This window comes from Hippocampus comes, unplaced genomic scaffold (assembly GCF_001891065.2).
Source record: "Hippocampus comes isolate QL1 unplaced genomic scaffold, H_comes_QL1_v1.1 scaffold248, whole genome shotgun sequence".
NCBI lineage: Eukaryota > Metazoa > Chordata > Actinopteri > Syngnathiformes > Syngnathidae > Hippocampus > Hippocampus comes.
The window spans coordinates 314,678-321,393 of NW_017806277.1; positions in this window are offsets into that span (position 1 = coordinate 314,678).

Here is a 6,716-nt window from a genome sequence, read left to right on the forward strand (position 1 = left end):
GAGTTTTCAAGAGGGGTGGGGGGAATCAAGACCTCAACCGCACTAACAGTCGACTTTGTGGAAGCAAGGTCTGATTAGGAGCAGCAAAGGAAGAAGAAACAACAACATGAATCTCAAACTGGTTGAATTGCTGCATCACTGATCTTGAAACTCGTCCATATGTTCGGGTTTGGTACTATGGTTAGGGTGAAACACAAAGAGTGGACTTAACCATGAGTCAGAGATGACGCATTAAGTCAGTCGACCATGTGTGACCCAGTTGACGGCTTTACATTTCAGCACTATGAACAGCGCTTCTCTGCACGAACGGATCAAAGGAAAGAGTGAAAAGCAAAGTGCATGAGTGACCTTCAAACTAAGCCTTCATAAACCAAAATGGCCTGGACACAAGCGCCGGCATGGTGTCTTCAACGACGCAACTGTGTGCATCACCGGTCTTCATTTATGGGGAGCTTTTCAAATGTTAATTTGTCCGCTGAGTCTGGGAATGTGTGAAGAAAATAAAATCATACGAAGAAAGTGAGAAATGCTGTGGGGGATTTTTTCCCTCAATTCAGTTTGAAGACTTCTCTCAGTGTGAGGACAGTCATGGTGGATGGATGTTAAAATGTGACCGATTCACATTCCCGGGGAAAGGGTGCATTTTCCCTTCTTCAATTCCTCTTCCATTTTTCTTTTGTTAAATATTCCCCACGCCCTCAGGAAAAATTATCTACAAACGCTGCTGTATTAATGTCACATGCATCACACAGAGTTTAAACACACATATGGGGTTTAACGCTTTGCTCAGGGGTATCTCGAAAGTTGTCAGCGAGCTGACACATCTTTCAAACAACCAGTACATTTTTTTTTTTTTAATTCTGCGATGCGATTTTAACCTTTGACACGCCAGTGTCAGACTGAGCCACTGCCATCACCGCAATGTGTAAAGTCTTCACTAAATGTGCGGCAGTAGTCATGCAGAGACTTTTTTTTTCCAAAATAGAACACAAAAGAGAAGCCATAAGAGCAAAATAAAGCACCAAGTTGATTTCGGATACTGGCGGTTCAAGACAGTTTTACCTGGGATGGCGGTGGGGGGTGGCAGGAAGTTCACATGGGGAGTTTATAATGCCCCTCCCCCCTACACACACATTTCTAATTCTAATTTCAATTAACTATTAAGCAGCACGCTCTGTGGAAAGCCCATCTCGGCAGTGTTCTGAAAACCTCTGTCGTCATGCATGGCAAAAAATGCCAGCTGTCCCAGAGAGGGCGTCTCCACAGCTAGTTAGCCGTAGCTTTATTTAGGATGCCGCTCATGCCTGTCGAGTCGATGTGGAGGATTTTATTATGTACCATGCAAACATGTGCAGTAACTGAGTTGGATTTTACCCTTGGCCACAGTGCAGAGTGGGATCCTGTTTAAAGTAAGCCATTTATTTTTAAACCTTAAAGTAAAACTATTGGGTGTTTTTGGAGCTCAAACAGTGGCAGGCGGCCACCAGCATTCACGACAGGTAGACAGCGCACTGAACGCTGGTGGCTACCTGCCACTGTACTTTACAGTGCAATAGATTCATTTTGCAAATAAGTGAATGGGAGGCTTTGTAAAGCTCTTTGGTAAGACATCGTATGATGTAGATACATTGATATATAAGCGCACTCCATGTAGTATTTTAATACACAGTATTTGATTTTCCATCTGGGTGGCAAAGTGCTTGACTGGTTCGCACATCCGCCTCACAGCGCAGAGGTCATGGGTTTGTATCCGGCTCCGGCCTCCCTCTCTGGACTGGGGCTAGTCTGAAATTATCGCTAATATAGCATTAGCTTGACCAACGCACAACAGATCTATGACAAAGATGAATGAAAGAAAAATGAAAATTGGGAGATCCAAAAATAAATTCATAAATATAAAACAGTAACAGTGCTAAAACACTGCTTAACAGAGCCAAACACTTTGACTAAAGTCATCCACTTGGCTCCTGGTAATCATCTCCTGCCTCAACACTGCATCATCTCCAGCTGGCATGGCTCTGAAATGCTGGTAACACTTGCCAACTTGTGCTCTTCTCTCTTCTCTTCTCTCTTGTTGATGCTGGTCCTTCTTTTAGAATAAAGGTCTAAAAATATATATAAATAAAAGAAAGAAGGAAACAGAAAATCAAGAAGAAAGACCAAGCAAAACTTTGAGTTCATGCTTTGATGCTCTTGAAGGTCTTGTGAGTTTGCTTGCTGAGTTTGCTTGCTTTATTTGCTGATTTCAAGCATTTTGGGTTCAATGTTATAATGTTATGTTATGTTATTGATTATCCTATTTTCCACTGTTTCATAGTGAGGTAGGCATCCTTGTGTAACTGGTCCTCATTGCAGCTGCAGAAAAATCAAAAGCGCTCACACACATTAGCCGGCTGATGAACGGAGAAAATCACGGACGTGTCGATTTGCTTTCATGGCATTTCCGTCCACTGCATCTTACTCTTGTTTCCTTCCTCCACTCAGGCTAGCTTGGTTTTAATCCGTCCTTGACAATACAAATGTTTGAATGTCATTCAAACATCCAGGTCAGATCGGAGTCTTTGAAAAGCAGGATGGGGGGGAACTGCCAGTCAGTCATTCGGATCTCATCTCTTCCCTTGTCTGTGTTTTTCTGAGCAGATTCACAGACACTGGTCACATCAGGCTCGACAGAAACACTAGCTGCTGTCTCTCTGCAGCACGATGCTTCACTATCTTCCTGCAGGACAACATTTCCGTATCTAATTGCACCTTTTATTTTTCCCTGCATCTCTGTAGTCATCACTCCCCCCCCCCCCCCCGCCCGCCCCTGACTTATCCACGAGAGAGCAACCTACTGGACTGCAAAAATGCTGTTTAATGGACATACTGTCGACGCTTTCTGACACTCGAGACACATACTTGTCAGAGAAACAAACGGAAACTGAAATCTTCAAAATGCGGAAAAAAAACGTCTTGGGATAAAACTAATTAAGGAATAGAGGAAGGTATAAGTGTTTGGATTAGTGCTTATGTAAATGAGAGCGTAGAGGGGCTGTGGTGAGTGGAGGGAGAGAAGTCGAGTCGAGCAGTCTTGTTTCGCTGAGACGAGCCAAGTCTCGGCCTCCTTCAAGCATTTGAGTCACCATGTTGAGCAACAAGTTTCTTTGTGACTCTCTGGAGTCTCGATCTGATCGTAAGCAGGTTTACGATGATTCACACAGAACCATTGAGATCCACTAAGTGCAAAACGTATTGCTCCAAATTAGATAAGGCATGCGGATTCTCGTTTGCTTGGAGGTTCGGTATTCCACAGATGTCACTATTTTTTTTTTCTTTCTTACATCTAAGATTGATGAGGAGGGGAAAAAAATGATTTTATTCTCTGATGATTTTGGCATCATTTTGAGATGTGAGTGTATGAGACAAGGCTGATGTTTCGCCCTTTCATGCACCCTGTAACCTGATATCATGATAAGCTGTGCACTGTAGTAACCGCTGTCCCTGAAAGGGTTCAAACTAATTTTATCGCTCAACTTGATTAGGTGCTGCGGTGTTTTGTGACTGTAGTCTCCATCATGATTGGCAAAACTATCAGAGTAGTTGTTTGGTTTTTTTTCTTCTCCTCAAAGAGTGGAATTACCAAAGTCAAACTGCAACTTTGAATTTGCGTCTGCCTTTTATGACTGGAACAATGAAGTGGCAGAGAGCAGACCAAACGGCCACACAGGGCCGCGATCAAACGAAACACTGTCGCGGCCAAAGCAGGGTGGGAAAAAAAACAATGCAGATGAAGACAGTCACGAGGCTCCTAGACGAACAAAGACACGTTTTTGATCTTCAGGAAACAGCGGAACCCAGTATAATGCAAACAAAATGGGTGAAGGAAGCGAGACTGATTTCCTGGTGACATTGGCTCATATACCCCACTTGGGTGACCCAGGGGTCACTGATAACGTTGATATGCATTCTTGAACTGCGAATGCGCATTCCGCGCTATTGTGTAAGCAGATCACGACTCAAGTGAGAGGAGACAAATACAAATTTTGTTGGTAACATATTTTGCACAATTTCTTGAGCGACTGCTGTCTTGGCAATGATGCTGTTGAGTGGCAGTGTCACCTGAACTGCCTTCTTTGTCAGGGACACTTCTCTGGACCGTTGTTGACATAGTGATGAGACAAAAGTCTGTGAAGATCGCAGAAGCTAAGGATGAATGAAGTGTCTAAATCAGTGACCATTTCTGAGCATGGATGGTAGCAGGTTCAAGGGTGCTGGGTTCGACTCGATCAAGTCAACCACACGGTACGGTGCTGGTGGCGCAACTGCAGAATTTTGAGCACTTGAGCGGAATCACTGAAGCAAGCGGAAGGTGCGTGTGATCATTGCAATGTTGCTTGTAGAGAGGGCCAAGGGAATTTGTTCCAATCAGTCCAATGAACAACCAGAACATCACGATATGACCACCTTCCAGATGGCCAAGGGGTCTCCTGATGTTTGTTGGCTGGTCTGGTCACTGCCATGTGAAAGTTTGGTGGATTGCATTTTCATTTTGCTTTCTCTGCCTTTGGGTGCTTGAGATTTAATTATCCTTATCACCACTCAAAGCTGCAATTCAACCCCTGCTACCTTCCACTACTTCTGAGCTTGGTCATAGTAATTTCCTTAGATAATTAAACTGCACCAAGACCTTTCTTGTTCATCCTGACTCAGAATGAACAATGAATGATCTGGTAGCAGATTTGCTGGCCCGGCTATCAAATTTGGGTAAATGTCGGTAAAAACTGAATACAGTGCCAATTCACAACAGAAATTGGAACAAGACAGTATTGGGGTACAAGGCATGTGAGAGAGAGAGAGTGAGAAAGTACCGTATTGGCCCCAATATAAGACGGTGTTTTTTGCATTGAAATAAGACTGAAAAAGTGGGGGTCGTCTTATATTCGGGGACGAACAACCATCCACACTCACACCTAGGGACAATTTTGAGTGTTCAATCAGCCTGCCATGCATGTTTTTGGAATATGGGAGGAAACCGGAGTACCCGGAGAAAACCCACATGGACCTGGGGAGAACATGCAAATTCCACACAGGGAGGCTGGAGCTGGAATTGAACCAGGTACCTCTGCACTGTGAGGTCAACGCGCTAACCAATGGACCAACGGGCCGCCGAAAGTTAAATCCTCTTGAAAAATTGCACACCCTGCAACTACCACACACAGACAGCATCCAGGAAAGGGGGTTAGCCTGAAGTGATAAGCATATCTGTCTATAGTCAGAACTGCTATTCAGCATCTCATTGGCTCTGCGGGCGCACTTCAAGGATTTCTACCATCGCTGAAGGTGACAGGATGATATCTTTTTTTCCCCTGCTTTTGACATACACATTGATATTTGTATCATCCACCTGCTAACTTAATTTGGACTCTGGGCATGTTTTTCTCTTAAAAAAAAAAGAAAGATAGAAAAGAAGAAAAGATGTAACCCTTTCAGGGACAGAGGTTACTACAGTGGACAGCTTATCATGTTATCAGGTTACAGGGTGCATAAAAGGGTTTAAAAAAAGAAAAAAAAAAGGATTTGTTGCAGTATGTCACCATAATGCCAACCAGAATGATCTTGAAATGAATGCAGCCATAACTAAATAACCTCCTTATCTTTGTGCATATTCTAGGCGTGTGCAACTAAAATGTTATCCTGGCCAGGTTCCCCACCAGACCTTTTACCATCTTATCCAAAAGCCATTAGCGCGTTTCCTGCTCTTTTCATCTCTCTTTCTCTGTCAAGCTGACCTCAGCTCTAAAACAGCCTTTCTTTTCAAGCCTACATTTCTTCTCCAACAATACGCGCATGTTAATTCACATTTGCATCCCAGACAATAGCAGTGAGCCCTTTCAAAAAGCAATATAATAGATGGTAGCATAAAGATTTGTTTCCGGGGTTGATTTATGCGCAGCTCAAAACAAACAAAAGGTGTGGGATTGCTTATGCAAACATCACCGAGAATATATGAGCTGCCGAAAAAAAAAAAAAAAAAAAAAACATTGCAAATTGTATTCTTTAAGAGGTTCTGTGTAGCGCACCATTAACGCTTTGTGAAAGGCTGCGCACATTGTGATAACAACCCTGAAGCAAGTAATTAAAACCTGGTGCATGTCGAATATGCAATTTTATCTAATGGGCAGCCGTGCATCACATCGAGTCACAGTCAACACATGAAATGCACCAAACAGGCTAAATACAATTCCATTATCACAGTTCCAAATTAACCGTTTGAATCGGAGATGGTTTTACGGCTGATTGTTCAAGCAAATCCTAAAAACCAAACTTAGCCCTCACTTATGGGTGTAAGAAAATGATGCACAGCAAGTCGCACGCATATACTTATTATGGCACTACAAGGAAACACAAACAACAGCAAACGTTTTTGGCACGCAACATAGAAACCTTTGTGGTCTGTGTCTAAACCTGGTGTCACTGACAATGTAACAGTTACAGCCTGTGAGAGCCAGAAAGTCACGTCTGCCATCTAGTGGGGAACAGTGTTTTTACAACATAAAACGGAACGGATAGAGGCAGCTTTTTTGTAATGTTCAAAAATCAATTGAGCAGCAAGTACGAGTGTGAGTATGAGCCTGGCGGTAGGCATCTTGCATTGTCACTGTGCAAAAACTCTCTCCTACAAAAACTTTGGTTGTATTAGTTTTAGCGGCTTGTCTATTGTTGTGATTTATCTG